Source organism: Bubalus bubalis, chromosome 4, assembly GCF_019923935.1.
Source record: "Bubalus bubalis isolate 160015118507 breed Murrah chromosome 4, NDDB_SH_1, whole genome shotgun sequence".
Classification (NCBI taxonomy): domain Eukaryota; kingdom Metazoa; phylum Chordata; class Mammalia; order Artiodactyla; family Bovidae; genus Bubalus; species Bubalus bubalis.
The window spans coordinates 106,676,365-106,692,659 of NC_059160.1; the positions used below are offsets into that span (position 1 = coordinate 106,676,365).

General features: G+C 37.5%; 1 long non-coding RNA gene across 1 annotated transcript in view; it reads left to right on the plus strand.

Annotated features, from left to right (window-relative positions):
• Window positions 1-532: 532 nt before the first annotated feature.
• LOC123333341 overlaps window positions 533-16,295 on the plus strand; it is a 32,284-nt gene continuing 16,521 nt past the window's right edge. Inside the window, exons 1-2 of the long non-coding RNA XR_006640970.1 lie at window positions 533-719; window positions 835-930. This is a non-coding gene — a long non-coding RNA (uncharacterized LOC123333341). The remainder of the gene's footprint in view (window positions 720-834; window positions 931-16,295) is intronic.

Genomic DNA, 16,295 nt, shown 5'->3' on the forward strand with positions numbered 1-16,295 from the left:
GTTGGAATAGGCAACACTACTTAGAAACTATTCTCATTTGTGTATTATATCAAGTCTCTTTTCTGCTTTATATATAAATGATATTCTAAAAACTCCATTAACTTCTACTATATTTTAGAAAATACATTTATGATTTGTATCTCCTTACTTTCATGTTTAGGTGATTGCCCTTGTATTCCTATAATATTCAGAAATAACAACTTCATGTAAGAGTAAACAAGAAATTTAAAGAAATTGTGAGATTTACCAGACATTACATGAAATAGCCAAGATTAAAATTAAGGACTTTCAAATCCAAATCTAAGCAATGTACTTGCAAGGAAATAAAAATAATAAATAAGTTAAAAATTCAGTCTCAAAAAGTATCTTGTCCCTACAATTAGTGTTGCAAACAAGCAGATTATTAGAAAGGAAAGAACAGCTGTGGCGTCTCTTGACCTCGTCTTTCTTCCAATCTCTCATAGATCTGCAGCAAACCAGCTGAATCATCTTGGGTAATTAATCTCAGTGAATATCTACATACGGAGAAAGGGGATTCTGGGAAAAAGCCACTATGGAGGGTGAGAAAGAAGTCAATACAACATTTGTGTACATGATACAGTTAGGATATCCATTGGGCTTTCTTTAAGATCAATAGATATTTCACTTGCTTTTCCATTAAATCAACTGATAGGAAGGTCTATCTTTGAATGCAAGTCCATTTCAAGGTTGATATCAAGGTGAGAGCAAACTTATTTATTTTTTCTGGATTAAAATGACATTAAAATTAAAAATATCGTTGGCAACAATACCAACTTACAATGAAAACTTAGGATATATTATGCTGTTTCAAAGGAATACCATGCTTGTTGCTGCATTGGGCTTTGTCCTCAGATTTCCTGCTGCAAAAGTTCGCTCTCTTCTCCCCCTGAGGAATCCTAGTGGAAAAAGGTAGGAAGCTTTAGGCCAAAGATTTATTTTATGATTTAAGACAGAGGCCCCCAACGTTTTTGGCATCAGGGACTGGTTTTATGAAGCTAACTTTCGCACTCACCTGGTGTGGGGTGCGGGGCGGGGAGCCGGGGTGGTATGGGGATGATTCAAGTGCGTCACATTGATTGTGCACTCTATTTCTATTCTTATTTCATCAGCATTAGATCCCAGAGGTTGGGAACCCTGATTTAAAACACGTATAAATTCTTTATATGATTATTTAAAATATTCCTCAGTAGAGAAGTGAAATTATTGCTGTAAATATAATTGGAAGCAATGTCCAAGTACACTTATTATCCATAAATCAGAATACAAATGCTGTTTTTCTTGGTACATGGGATGATTGCTTGTTTTCATCGAATTTCCAAGTATGACCTTTCCTTGTTTCCTGCAAGTGTAATGTTGGCAAAGTAAGGAAGCATGTCTCCTCCAAAACCCCAGTAAATTTGTACATGTAACCTCATCTACTCAGCCTTCAGCTTAGTGGCAAGGTTTTCATCTCATTTTGTAGGTTACTCTTCCCTTGGCTCATCCAAATGCAGTATTGACTTGGTATGCTTTTGTTTCCGTCCCCTTTTGATGAGTTCTCGGCACTGATGAACCCCATAGTGACCTGGTAGAATCGAGTCTGCTACCAGCTGTGGCACCGCTGCAATAGCGGTCAAAAAAAGTGCATTTCTCTGTCACTCACCTGGGAGCTGGTGACTTCCTATCATCCCTGAGGTCACAAAAGGCAGGTCCAAGTTTTCTAGTGTCTCAATCGTAGATTGAAACAGTAGCATTCTAAATGAAGATGAACAAATCTGGATTCATCATCTTTAGAAAGGTGAAATGTGTTTTTGAAATTGCTGGTATTAATATTTTAGGAGGCTCACTCCCATCCCCAAATACCCTGAAAGTCCATTTTAAAGATGCACTTGTATCCCTGAAGTGATGGTTTGCAAAGATGATTTATAAACACTATTAAAGTTGTCTTTATAAAAAGTTAATAAGAATGTTAGTGCTGGATCAAACAGCAAGAGGGGAGAAGTTAGGAAAAAAAAAAGAGGTTGCAAGCTAGAGTGAGGAAAGCTGGTACTCACAGAAAATAAAGGCTAATAAGAAATTCATTATAACATGGCCAAAGAATCTATTAGAATCCAGAAATTTACTTAGGTATTAATTTATTCATTAAGATGCAATGAAAAGTCACTTTGTCCCAGTCTTCAATGGAGTATACCAAATAAGCAATTTCTTTGTTTGAATAATCTGGGGGAGATCAAGGGAAAAGTCTTATATTTCAGTGATTCTCAACATACCTGCCTGGAAAAACAACATCAGCATTCACCTGGAAAATTGTTAGAAAGTCAAATCATCAGGGCCATACCCAGACCTAGTGAATCAGGAACTTTGGGTAGAGTTTGGATTTCTGTATTTTAAGGAGCCCTATAGGTGATTCTTATGCAGGGTACAGTGTGAGTACTATTTTTATTCTATATCTAGGTTTGTGTGAAACAGAAAAAAGGGAACAGGAACAGTTGTCAGAGATGAGATGCTGCAGAAATTAAGAAATCTGCCAAGTAGGAATTTGATGTTAAATTACTAAGAATCAGATCAGATCAGATCAGTCGCTCAGTCGTGTCCGACTCTTGCGACCCCATGAATTGCAGCATGCCAGGCCTCCCTGTCCATCACCAACTCCCAGAGTTCACTCAGACTCACGTCCATCGAGTCAGTGATGCCATCCAGCCATCTCATCCTCTGTCGTCCCCTTCTCCTCCTGCCCCCAACCCCTCCCAGCATCAGAGTCTTTTCCAATGAGTCAACTCTTTGCATGAGGTGGCCAAAGTACTGGGATACACAAAAGCAAAGGAAGAATTATGTAGTTTTTGGAAAAAAAAACATGATGGCATATCCTTCTATGTGGTAGGTAGTTTAAGTCTTTATAACCAACTATTATAAAAATTTAAAAGAGAGGCTGACTCTAGCTTTGGATTGTATTTTTAAAATATAAAACTGTTGATATTCCATGCTAATAATTCTTTTATTGTGTATAAAACATTGGTGGGAAAACTTCCAATAGCACTGGATGATTTTTATCAGGGAGAGGTTTTGACATGTCTATTAGTTCCTATATTGTCTACCATAACAAGCTGGAAACATCTTCTGAAAAATATTTTGTTTATTTTAATGTTTTAATATTTTAATGTTTTAAGATCCACACCTTTATACCTTTGTGCAAATAGTATTAGGCATTCAATTTTAAGTCACAGTTAAAACTACCTTACAGGTATGGATGAAATGTATATTTTAGACAAGAAAATATTTTAAAATGTCATACTCTCTAGTATTTCATCTCTGTATAAATCTAGAAATAAATAATTTCTATGAAAATACTGTGATTATATTAGGACAAGTAAATGACCAATTTATTTTTTCAGAAACTATAAGCTTTATTTTTTATTGAGATATAGTTGATCTGTAATAGTTTCAGGTGTACAATATGGTGATGTAAAATTGTTATAGTTTTTACTCCTTTTAAGGTTATTATAAAATATTGGCTATATTCCATGTTCTGTACAAAGTACCCTCGAAGTTATTTATTTTATATATGAGAGTTTGTATTTCTTAATCCCCTACCCATATCTTACTGCTTTCCTTTTCCCTCTCCCACTGGTGACAATCACTTTGTTTTCTATACCTATAGTCTGTTTTGTTATATTCATTTGTCTATTTTTTAGATTTCACATAAGTGGTAACAAGAAGTATTTATCTTTCTTTGTCTGATTTATTTCACTAAGCATAATACCCTCCAGGTCTATCTCCATCTGTGTTGTTGCAAATGGCAAGATTTTCATTTTTCATTTTTGTGGCTGAGTACTATCCATTGTATGTGTATCATTCATTTTGTTTATCCAATCAGTTATTGATGGACACTTGTGTTGCTTCTGTATCTTGGCTATTTTAAATAATGCTGCTATGAATATCAGGTGTTCATAGTGATGTTTGTCCTGGAATTACTCAATTTAAGTTGGGAAGGTTATTCAAAGTTAACTAGATAACTGTAATTTGTGCTCTGTAGGTACAGTTATGACATTAATAAAATAACCTGGTACCCATTCATCTTGGCTATTCTCAGGCAATTGAAAGGCAAAGTATTTCATCCTGTAAAGTCATGCATTCATTAAGTGCTTCTTAACCCAGAAAGACCCTCTACATTTTATTTCTGTTCCCTACGATGGCACCCCACTCCAGTACTCTTGCCTGGAAAATCCCATGGATGGAGGAGCCTGGTAGGCTGCAGTCCATGGGGTCACTAAGAGTCGGACACAGCTGAGCGATGTCACTTTCACTTTTCACTTTGATGCACTGGAGAAGGAAATGGCAACCCACTCCAGTATTCTTGCCTGGAGAATCCCAGGGACGGGGGAGCCTGCTGGGCTGCCGTCTATGGGGTCGCACAGGGTCAGACACGACTGAAGCGACTTAGCAGCATAAGCAATTAAGTAAGATCATCTCCCATCCAAACCTAACTATTTCAAAAGGATTTGAATCGAAAGGTCCAATGTGACCTTTAAAATTAGAGTTTCATTTCTAGTATCTTAGGTAGGTAACTATATCTGGCTTAATGAAGTCTGGGATATTTGATACCTGCTAATAGCTGCTATCCACATTCCTACAGCTAAATATAGACTTCATGAAGACCTCTACATGACCTTGGGTTTTCCACAGTGCCCCACCAGGGATTCTCTGAGGGCCATAGCAAGTTCACTGTGACACCTGATTCTCAGTCCACAAGCACCTGTCGAGTCAATAACAGTAATTGTGAACAATCACGGGATTTTACTTTTTCCTACCAATTCAGGGTTGCCAGACTTAGCAAATATAAACACATGCCCTCTAAGTCACTTCAGTTGTATCCAACTTTTTGCAACTCAGTGGACTATAGCCCACCAGACTCCTCTGTCCATGGGATGCTCCAGTCAGGAATGCTAGAGTAGGTTGCCATGCCCTCCTCCAGGGGATCTTCCCGACCCAGGGATCCAACCTGCGTCTCATGTCTTCTTCATTGGCAGGTGGGTTCTTTACCACTAGTACCACCTTGGAAACCCATAAATACATACATGACACCCCCATCAAATTTGAATTTCAGATAAACAGCAAATAGGTATAATTAGAGCCCATTAAACAATGAGTAATATTTAAGTATAAATAATAACTATGTCCTAAATATTCCCATGGGGTTTCCTTGTAGCTCAGATAGTAAAGAATCTGCCTGTAATGCGGGAGACCCCAGTTCAATCTCTGGTTTGAGAAGATTCCCAGGAGAAGGAAATGGCAACCCACTCCAGTATTCTTGCCTGGAGTATCCCATGGATAGAGGAGCCTGGCAGGTTACAGTCCATGGTGTCACAAGAGTCAGACACGACTTAGCGACTAAACCGTGAATATCAGGATGCATGTATCTCTTTGAAAGAGTGTCTTTGCTTTCTTTGGATGTATTTTCAGAAGTGAAACTGCTAGATCATAGAGTAGTTCTACTTTTAGATTTTTTTAAAGCATCTCCATATTGTTTTCAATAGTAGCTGTGCCAATTAACAGTCCTACAATCAGTGTTTAAGGGTTCCCTTTTCTACATATCCTTACCAACATTTGTCATCTGTGGCCTTTTGATGATAGCCAGGTGAAATCTCATTGTGGTTTTGATTTAAATTTCTCTGATTAGCATTGTTGAGCATATGCTCATGTGCCTGTTGGTCATCTATGTCTTCTTTGGAAAATGTCTGTCCATGTCTTTGGCCCATTTTTTAATTGTATATATATATAGTTATATGAGCTATTTATATCATTTTGATATTAACCCTTTATAAATCATATCATTTGCAAATATTTACCCCATTCAGTAGGTTAATTTTTTTCCCTTTTGTTAATGAGCTTTGCTGTACAAAAGCTTTTAAATTTAATTAGGTCCAGTTTCTTAATTTTTGCTTTTGTTTCCTTTGGCTTAGGAGAGAGATCAAAAGAAATGTTGCTATATTTCATGTCAAAGTGTTCTACCTATGTTTTCTCTATGAGTTTTACAGTTTCAGGTCTTACATTTGGGTTTTTAATCCATTTTGAGTTTTATTTATATATATATGAGAAAATGTTTTATTTCATTATTTTACAAACATCTGCCTACTTTTCCCAAAATCACTAATTGAAGAGATTGTCTTTTCATCATTGTATATACTTGCCTTTTTTGTCATAGATTAATTGACCATCAGTTCAGTTCAGTTTACTCACTCAGTTGTGTCTGACTCTTTGCAACCCCTGGACTGCAGCACACCAGGCCTCCCTGTCCATCACCAGCTTCCAGAGTTTACTCAAACTCAGGTCCATTGAGTCTGAAATGCCATCCAGCCATCTCATCCTTGGTCATCTCCTTCTCCTCCCGGCTTCAATCTTTCCCAGCAACAGGGTCTTTTCAAATGAGTCAGTTCTTCACATCAGCCGGCCAAAGTATTGGAGTTTCAGCTTCCCCATCAGTCTTTACAATGAATATTCAGGATTGATTTCCTTTAGGATGGACTGGTTGGATATCCTTGCAGTCCAAGGGACTCTCAAGAGTCTTCTCCAACACCACAATTCAAAAGCATCAATTCTTCTGTGCTCAGCTTTATATATAGTCCAACTCTCACATCCATACCTGACTACTGGAAAAACCATAGCCATGACTAGATGGACCTTTTTTGGCAAGGTAATCTGCTTTTTAATATGCTGTATAGACTGGTCATAACTTTTCTTCGAAGGAGTAAGCATCTTTTAGTTTCATGGCTGCAGTCACCATCTACAGTGATTTTTGGAGCCCCAAAAAATAAAGTCTGACACTATTTCCACTGTTTCCCATCTATTTGCCATGAAGTGATGGAAACGGATGCTATGATCTTTTTCTCTGAATGTTGAGATATAAGCCAACTTTTTCACTCTCCTCTTTCACTTTCATCAAGAGGCTCTTTAGTTCTTCACTTTCTGCCAGTAAGGGTGGTGTCATCTGCATATCTGAGGTTATTGATTTTTCTCCTGGCAATCTTGATTCCAGCTTGTGCTTCATCCAGCCTAGTGTTTCTCATGATGTACTCTGCACGTATCTTAAATAAGCAGGGTGCCAATATACAGCCCAGACATACTCCTTTCCTGATTTGGAACCAGTCTGTTGTTCCATATCCAGTTCTAACTGTTTGCTTCCTGACCTGCATGCAGATTTTTCAAGAGGCAGGTCAGGTGGTCTGGTAGTCCATCTCTTGAATTTTACACAGTTAATTGTGATCCACACAGTCAAAGGCTTTGGCATAGTCAATAAAGCAGATTTAGATGTTTTTCTGGAACTCTCTTGCTTTTTTGATGATCCAGTGTGTTGGCAATTTGATCTCTGGTTCCTCTGCCTTTTCTAAAACCAGCTGAACACCTGGAAGTTCACGGTTCACGTATTGCTGAAGCCTGGCTTGGAGAATTTTGAGCATTACTTTACTAGCGTATGAGATCAGTGCAATTGTGCCATAGTTTGAGCATTCTTTGGCATTGCCATTCTTTGGGGTTGTATTGAAAACTGACCTTTTCCATTCCTGTGGCCACTGCTGGATTTTCCAAATTTGCTGGCATATTGAGTGCAGCACTTTCACAGCATCATCTTTTAGGATTTGAAATAGCTCATCTGGAATTCCATCACCTCCACTAGCTTTGTTCATAGTGATGCTTCCTAAGGCCCCCTTGACTTCACATCCCAGGATATCTGGCTCTAGGTGAGTGATCACACCATCATGATTATCTGGGTCTTGAAGATCTTTTTGTCCAGTTCTTCTGTGTATTCTTGCCATCTCTTCTTAATATCTTCTGCTTCTGTTAGGTCCATACCATTTCTGTCTTTTATTGTCCCAATCTTTGCATTAAATGTTCCTTTGGTATCTCTCATTTTTTTTAAAAAGATCTCTAGTCTTTCCTATTCTATTGTTTTCCTCTATTTCTTTGACCATAAGTGTATATATTTACTTTTTGTGTCTGTCTCACTGATCTATATGTCTGTTTTTGTGTCAGTACCAAACTATTTTGAATAACCTTAGAATATATTCTGAAGTCATACGGCATGACTCCAGTGCTATTCTTTGTCAAGATTGCTTTGGACTATTCAAGGGCTTTTGTGTTTCCATACAAGTAATAGAATTATGTGTTCTAGTTTTGTGAAAAATGTCATTGGTATTTTAGTAGAGATTGCCTTGTATCTATAGATTGCCTTGAATAGTATGATCATTTTAAAAACATTCATTATCTTTCTCTCCATATTGTCTTCAATTTTTATTTTTTTTAATTTTATTTAACTTTACAATACATCAGTGTCTCTTGTGCTGTCTTGTATACAGGGTTATTGTTACCATCTTTCTAAATTCCATATATATGTGTTAGTATACTGTATTGGTGTTTTTCTTTCTGGCTTAGTTCACTCTGTATAATAGGCTCCAGTTTCATCCACCTCATTAGAACTGATTCAAATGTGTTCTTTTTAATGGCTGAGTAATACTCCATTGTGTGTATGTACCACAGCTTTCTTATCCATTCATCTGCTGATGGACATCTAGGTTGCTTCCATGTCCTGGCTATTATAAACAGTGTTGTGATGAACATTGGGGTACATGTGTCTCTTTCCCTTCTGGTTTACTCAGTGTGTATGCCCAGCAGTGGGATTGCTGGATCATAAGGCAGTTCTATTCCCAGTTTTTTAAGGAATCTCCACACTGTTCTCCATAGTGGCTGTACTAGTTTGCATTCCCACCAACAGTGTAAGAGGGTACCCTTTTCTCCACATCCTCTCCAGCATTTATTACTTGTAGACTTTTGGACTGCAGCCATTCTGACTGGCGTGAAATGATACCTCATAGTGGTTTTGATTTGCATTTCTCTGATAATGAGTGATGTTGAGCATCTTTTCATGTGTTTGTTAGCCATCTGTATGTCTTCTTTGGAGAAATGTCTATTTAGTTCTTTGGCCCATTTTTTGATTGAATCATTTATATTTGTGGAATTGAGCTGTAGGAGTTGCTTGTATATTTTTGAGGTTAGTTGTTTGTCAGTTGCTTCATTTATTATTTTCTCCCATTCTGAAGGCTGTCTTTTCACCTTGCTTATAGTTTCCTTTGTTGTGCAGAAGCCTTTAAGTTTAATTAGGTCCCACTTGTTTATTTTTGCTTTTATTTCCAATATTCTGGGAGATGGGTCATAGAGGATCCTGTGATGTATGTCAGAGAGTGTTTTACCTATGTTCTCCTCTAGGAGTTTTATAGTTTCTGGTCTTACGTTTAGATCTTTAATCCATTTTGAGTTTATTTTTGTGTATGGTGTTAGAAAGTGGTCTAGTTTCATTCATTTACAAGTGGTTGACCAGTTTTCCCCAGCACCACTTGTTAAAGAGATTGTCTTTAATTCATTGTATATTCTTGCCTCCTTTGTCAAAGATAAGGTGTCCATATTTGCGTGAATTAATCTCCGGATTTTCTATTTTGTTCCATTGATCTATATTTCTGTCTTTGTGTCAGTACCGTACTGTCTTGATGACTGTGGCTTTGTAGTAGAGCCTGAAGTCAGGTAGGTTGATTCCTCCACTTTCGTTCTTCTTTCTCAAGATAGCTTTGGCTATTCGAGGTTTTTTGTATTTCCATACAAATTGTGAAATTATTTGTTCTAGCTCTGTGAAGAATACCGTTGGTAGCTTGATAGGGATTGCGTTGAATCTATAAATTGCTTTGGGTAGTATACTCATTTTCACTATATTGATTCTTCCAATCCATGAACATGGTATATTTCTCCATCTATTAGTGTCCTCTTCGATTTCTTTCACCAGTATTTTATAGTTTTCTGTATATAGGTCTTTAGTTTCTTTAGGTAGATATATTCCTAAGTATTTTATTCTTTTCATTGCAGTGGTGAATGGAATTGTTTCCTTAATTTCCCTGTTTTCTCATTGCGGCTTAGAAATTTCTATCTTATTTTTAAAGGAATTGTAATCACAAGAGAGTGACTCTTTCCACTTTGTATTGTTTTTCTGAAGAGACCTAAAAAGTAGAGCAGGTTGTAACTTGCCTTGTACAGTAAGAATAGAAAATGACACTTTCTATGAATATCAGTTTATATCTCACATATGATGTGCTTTGCTTACAGTCTAAAATTAAAAGCAGTTGTTTTTTTTTTTAAACTTGGCACAAAGAAATTGTATTGACTCTTTTATATCAGTAGAATACTGCTTTACCACTTCCTATCCTCCAGTAGAAAATAAGAAGTCTCCTTTCATAGAAGTACAGTAAGAGGAATCAAAGATGAGGTCTTAAGAAACAGATGGCTTGTTGAATTTCAATGTGCTCAAGAGCTCAAAAAATATTGATAGTAGATCATTAATTACTTCCAGATTAAAAAGCAAATTTTATTTAGAAACATGCCTATTGAAAAAGATAAAACTTCTATAAGATAACTCACAATATGCATGTTTGACTAAAGGTATTTTTCTACCTTTAGATTGAGGATTCAGAAGTAATTTATAAAAAGATATCAAACATTACAGGAGATGCCAAAATATCTGGCTTCTGAATCCTAGAAATACATATTTCTTTTCCTCATCTTATGGAAAGCAATGAGATGCATACAAAGATATGTCAAATAAATCTGGTACTCAAATATTCACCTCAAAACATTATTTACATATTTGCAAATCTTGTCATCAGTTAAATCAATATCACCTTTTAGTTTTTACACTCACCTCTCTGGCCTTTTCATGTTTATAAAATTCACAAATGGATTTTCACATGTGACATCTATTTCTATGTCATACTTCCTCCATAATCTCTTAAAATATGCCTTCTCTTAATCTTAAAATTCAATGCAGTTATATTCAATTTGAATAATCATATTTTATAAAAAGTAATTTTTAAATTGAAATATTTTTAAGAATTAATTTTGAGACCAATTGAGAATTACTATGCAAATAATGGCTTCCCAGGTGGCACAGTTGGTGAATAATCTGCCTACTGAGACAGAAGATGCAAGGGTTCAGTTTCAGTACCTGGGTTGGGAAGATCCCCTGGAGAAGGAAATGGCAACCCATTCTAGTATTCTTGCCTGGAAAATCCCATGGATAGAGGAGTCTGGGGGGTGGGGGGCTATAGTTCATAAGACCACAGCAATTGAAAAATTTGGGTGCATATATCATCTAGTGGTCTAAGACTAAAAAGGCGCTGATTAAAGACCATGTGTTTGCTCTGAAAGGTAGCAGCCCATGTTAGGGGAAATGAACGTTTTTGGGTTTTTTTGCTGGAAAGATGCAACACAGAGGTTGTTCAAATGTTCTCTCTGCCTCTGTACTTTCTTTCATGTAATGTATTCTCTATATAGCTTAGGGAGTCAGTGCTATCTATGCATAAAAAAGTGGAAAGTGATAAACCCCTGTTTAAAAAAAAAAAAAAGGAGGGAAACACACACACACAGACACACACATGCAGTTAAATACTAGTTATATACTAATATATAAGACTTTTTCCTCTAAAAATATGTCATAGTTTGTAAAAAAAAAAAAAACAAAAAAAAATAGAGATAATAGGGGTATGTGAAGAACAACATAAACACAAATCACAAATTTCCCCCTGAACTTTGGTACATGTATCCACCTCACCATCCACTTTTTTGCTAGGCCTTTCTACACTCTCCTCTCTCCATTTGGATAACATTGATTTATCCTCCAGATTGCACTTTAAGAGTTACTTTCTGACTTTCTCAGGGAGCTCATTTTTTACTTTATAGAAACATCTTTTATTTTTCATTCAGACCCACCCTAATAAGTAACTATGTAAGAAGTTAATGTCCTGTACTCCTCTTTATGGGGTCAGTACATGTTGTTTTGCTCTTTGCCCTTTTCTCAGGGCCTGGTCTATTGCCTGTTATGTATTTTTATTTTTATAATGCCGTGTATGCTAACTATATTTTTGTGTTGTGTTTTGTTTTTTAACTTTTAATGTGCTTGTTTTTGACTGTGCTGAGTCTTCACTGCTGTGCTTGGACTTTCTTTAGTGGCGAGCAGGGGCTGCTCTAGCTGCAGTGCATGGGCCTCTCACTGTGGGCTTCTCTTGTTGCAGAGCACGGGCTCTCGGCATGTTGACTTCAGTAGCTTCAGCTCCCAGGCTCTAGAGCATAGGCTCAGTAGTTGTAGCACATGGGCTTAGTTGCTCTGCAGCATGTAGGATGCTCCTGGACCAGGGATCCAACCCATGTCCTCTGCATTGGCAGGCAGATTCTTAACCACTGGAGCACCAGGAAAGTCCCTATGTTTGGGCAGTTGAATGAATGGATATTAGGTGAAGTGTTACTCTCCATGAGGAGGCAGTCAGTCAAGGGAGCAAATAACCAAATCAATGACATCTACACAGCCCACTTCCCACTCTATGCAGGCCAGCATTTGAGGTCCTAGAACTGAGGGTTAGAAAAAAAAAAAAAATCTGTGACTCTGAGATTGCTTATTTTCTGAGTGTTTCCAGCTTTATTAATTAGGAAGTAAAAATAGAGCTGAAGAGATTTAGATATGCACCTGCCAATCTTATTTAATTTTTTGCCTAGACAGAAATACTAATGAGCAACCCCACCATTTCCAGTGGACAAAGACTTAATTCCTAGTAAGAGAACATTAGTGACACCGCTGAGAAGATATGCTTCCGCTGTGATAATCAGTTGAAAGGGGTGAAAGTCTTAGTCACTCAGTTGAGTCAACTCCATGGAATTTAGTTTGCCAGGCTCCTCTGTCCATGTAATTCTCCAGGCAAGAATATTGGAGTGAGTAGCCATTCCCTCCTCCAGAGGATATTCCCAACCCAGGGATCAAATCTGGGTCTACCATATTGTAGGCAGATCCCTTACCATCTGAGCCGCCAGGAAATCCTCACTGTGGAGGTAAAGTAGTGTCATTAGTGAATTCTGTAACCATTGCCCTAAAAAAAGACACAGTGGGAGTCTGTAGTTGGCCTCATAAGCAAAAACCTAATGCCCTCTGCTGCAGATAAAGATGCATGGAAACCAGGCAGTTGGGGAAATGTCAGAGATGTAAAATTAAATTTGAGAGTATTAAAAATGACTAGAATCTCAGGAATAAGAAGTTAGAGGTATAGCATTCTCCTTGCAATCTATTGAAGAAAACTCTATTGAAAGTAAAGAGAAATAAGAAACAATTGGATTATTTGGTTGATACTAGACTTTTAAAAGTAACTATGTGAGAGTTGGACTGTGAAGAAAGCTGAGCACCAAAGAATAGATGCTTTAAAACTGTGTTGTTGGAGAAGACTCTTGAGAGTCCCTTGGACTGCAAGGAGATCCAACCAGTCCATTCTAAAGGAGATCAGTCCTGGGTGTTCTTTGGAAGGACTGATGCTAAAGCTGCAACTCCAATACTTTGGCCACATCATGCAAAGAGTTGACTCATTGGAAAAGACCCTGATGTGGGAGGGATTAGGGGTAGGAGGAGAAGGGGACAACAGAGGATGAGATGGCTGGATGGCATCACCGACTTGATGGACGTGAGTCTCAGTGAACTCCGGGAGTTGGTGATGGACAGGGAGGCCTGGCATGCTGCGATTCATGGGGTCGCAAAGAGTCAGACATGACTGAGCAACTGAACTGAACTGAACCTGCTAAAAGTGAGTATATTATAAAGAATGTGACTATGGAACTTACTTTGGAACTGTACCAGCATTTTCTGTAACCACTATACTTTGTTGCAAGTTCTTGTAACAAATACTACCTATTTCAGATTCCAGGATCATTTCAAAGGAAATCATTGTTTCAATTATTTTATTTCTTATTTATACTGTTATTACATATATTGCTACATTTTTCAGAGAAGCAAACATGCTCAAAGAAGTAGAAGCTTTTAGAATGATTTAAATTTAGAGCATCCATCATTGGAAAAGCAAGCGAGTTCCAGGATAACATCTATGTCTGCTTTATTGACTATGCCAAAGTCTTTGTGTGTATCACAATAAACTGTGGAAAATTCTGAAAGAGATGGGAATACTAGACCACCTGGCCTGCCTCTTGGGAAACCTGTATGCAGGTCATGAAGCAACAGTTAGAACTGGACATGGAACAACAGACTGATTCCAAATAGGAAAAGTAGTACGTCGAGGCTGTATATTGTCACCCTGCTTATTTAACTTATATGCAGAGAACATCATGAGAAACGCTGGGCTGGAAGAAGCACAAGCTGGAATCAAGATTGCCGGGAGAAATATCAATAACCTCAGATATGCAGATGACACCACCCTTATGGCAGAAAGTGAAGAGGAGGAACTAAAAAGCCTCTTGATGAAGGTGAAAGAGGAGAGTGAAAAAGTTGGCTGAAAGCTCAACATTCAGAAAACAAAGATCATGGCATCTGGTCCCATCACTTCATGGCAAATAGATGGGGAAACAGTGGAATCAGTGTCAGACTTTATTTTTTGGGGCTCCAAAATCACGGCAGATGGTGATTGCAGCCATGAAATTAAAAAACACTTACTCCTTGGAAGGAAAGTTATGACCAACCTAGATAGCATATTCAAAAACAGAGACACTACTTTGCCAATAAAAGTCCATCTAGTCAAGGCTATGGTTTTTCTAGTTGTCATGTATGGATGTGAGAGTTGGACTGTGAAGAAAGCTGAATGCTGAAGAATTGATGCTTTTGAACTGTGTTGTTAGAGAAGACTCTGAGAGTCCCTTGGAGTGCAAGGAGATCCAACCAGTCCATCCTAAAGGAGATCAGTCCTGGGTGTTTTTTGGAAGGACTGATGCTAAAGCTGAAACTCCAGTACTTTGGCCACTTCATGCAAAGAGTTGACTCATTGGAAAAGACTCTGATGCTGGGAGGGATTGGGGGCAGGAAGAGAAGGGGACGACAGAGGATGAGATGGCTGGATGGCATCACTGATTCGATGGACGTGAGTTTGAGTGAACTCTGGGAGTTAGTGATGGACAGGGAGGCCTGGCGTGCTTCTATTCATGGGGTCGCAAAGAGTCGGACACGACTGAGCAACTGAACTGAACTGAAGGATAAAAAGCTGCAGTCCATGGGGTCACAGAGAGACGGACACAACTGAGAGACTGAACTGAACTGAAGGATAAAAAAGTTTAACCCATTCTCTTGCCTGCTGATCAGGACTAAAATATGGGAAAACAAAGGTCTTGATTTTTGATCCTGTCTTTTATGATTAAAATGAAAAGGACAGCTGTACAAAAGAGATTCCTTTCTCATACATCACTTCTTTTTGATATCTTTCCATTTCTGCCTCTGCTCTGCACTTACATTTTAGAGCAATTTCAATAAGTATGCATTCTTCTTAGGTGTTTCCTTAAATGCAGACAGTACTGGGATTAGACTAAAGGAATTTCTACTTTATAAGCCTACACCTCTTACAAGATGATGAGAACAGTAAGCAGGATAACTTCCTGAGACCAATTAAGATGAATTTGGGGAACCTGAAGCTCTCTAGCTGACAGCACAAAGCAATAATTCATCTTAAGCAATTAGAATCTTCTCATTCTTTGCATTTTTCCTCTGTTTCCTTAGTTCCTCTATTTGTCTGTTGTATACATGTTTCTTAGCTACACAGATTTGATTTTCCTCATGTATTCAGAAAGATGTATAATTATCCTAATTTTATACTTTAATTCTGGATATGATTTGCAATTTTCTCTTAGGATATTTGAAGCTAGGTCCCATTTTAGTTTTTGAACACTGACGTGTGTCTGACAATGATTCTATTTTCTTGTATCAGCTTTTTAGTCTTCAGTAATGATATCAAAGACAAAGATTCAGAATTGGTCTTTAGATTTGGTCCATCTGACTTGAATCTTGGAACTAATATTTTTGTTGCCAGGGCTATGACTTTTCTATTCACTGGAGAAGGAATTAATACTATATCTAGCTCCATAGAAGTTAATTAAAACTTTCAGTAAATAATGTTGTTACATATTGCCATGTCTTAATCTCTAAATCATAACATTAAAAGAGACTTACAAATTTGGGTGACCATTTTTCACTTGAGGTGGTCCAGATTTACAATTAACTGCTCATCATAATTACTATTGTGCTCCCATTTACTCTTTTTCACTTTTGCCAATTTGAATGAAAATTTATTTGACTATTTAACTTAGATGTTATTTTTTTCCTCTTCTCTCTCATGTCAGAAAACTCTTCATGGGATCACTGATAGGTAGTTAACTTTGGCTTGAGAAATTCTAGAGATAAAAACCATCACTCACATAGAATGGCCTACCTTCCTTATATTGGTCCATTTAAGTTA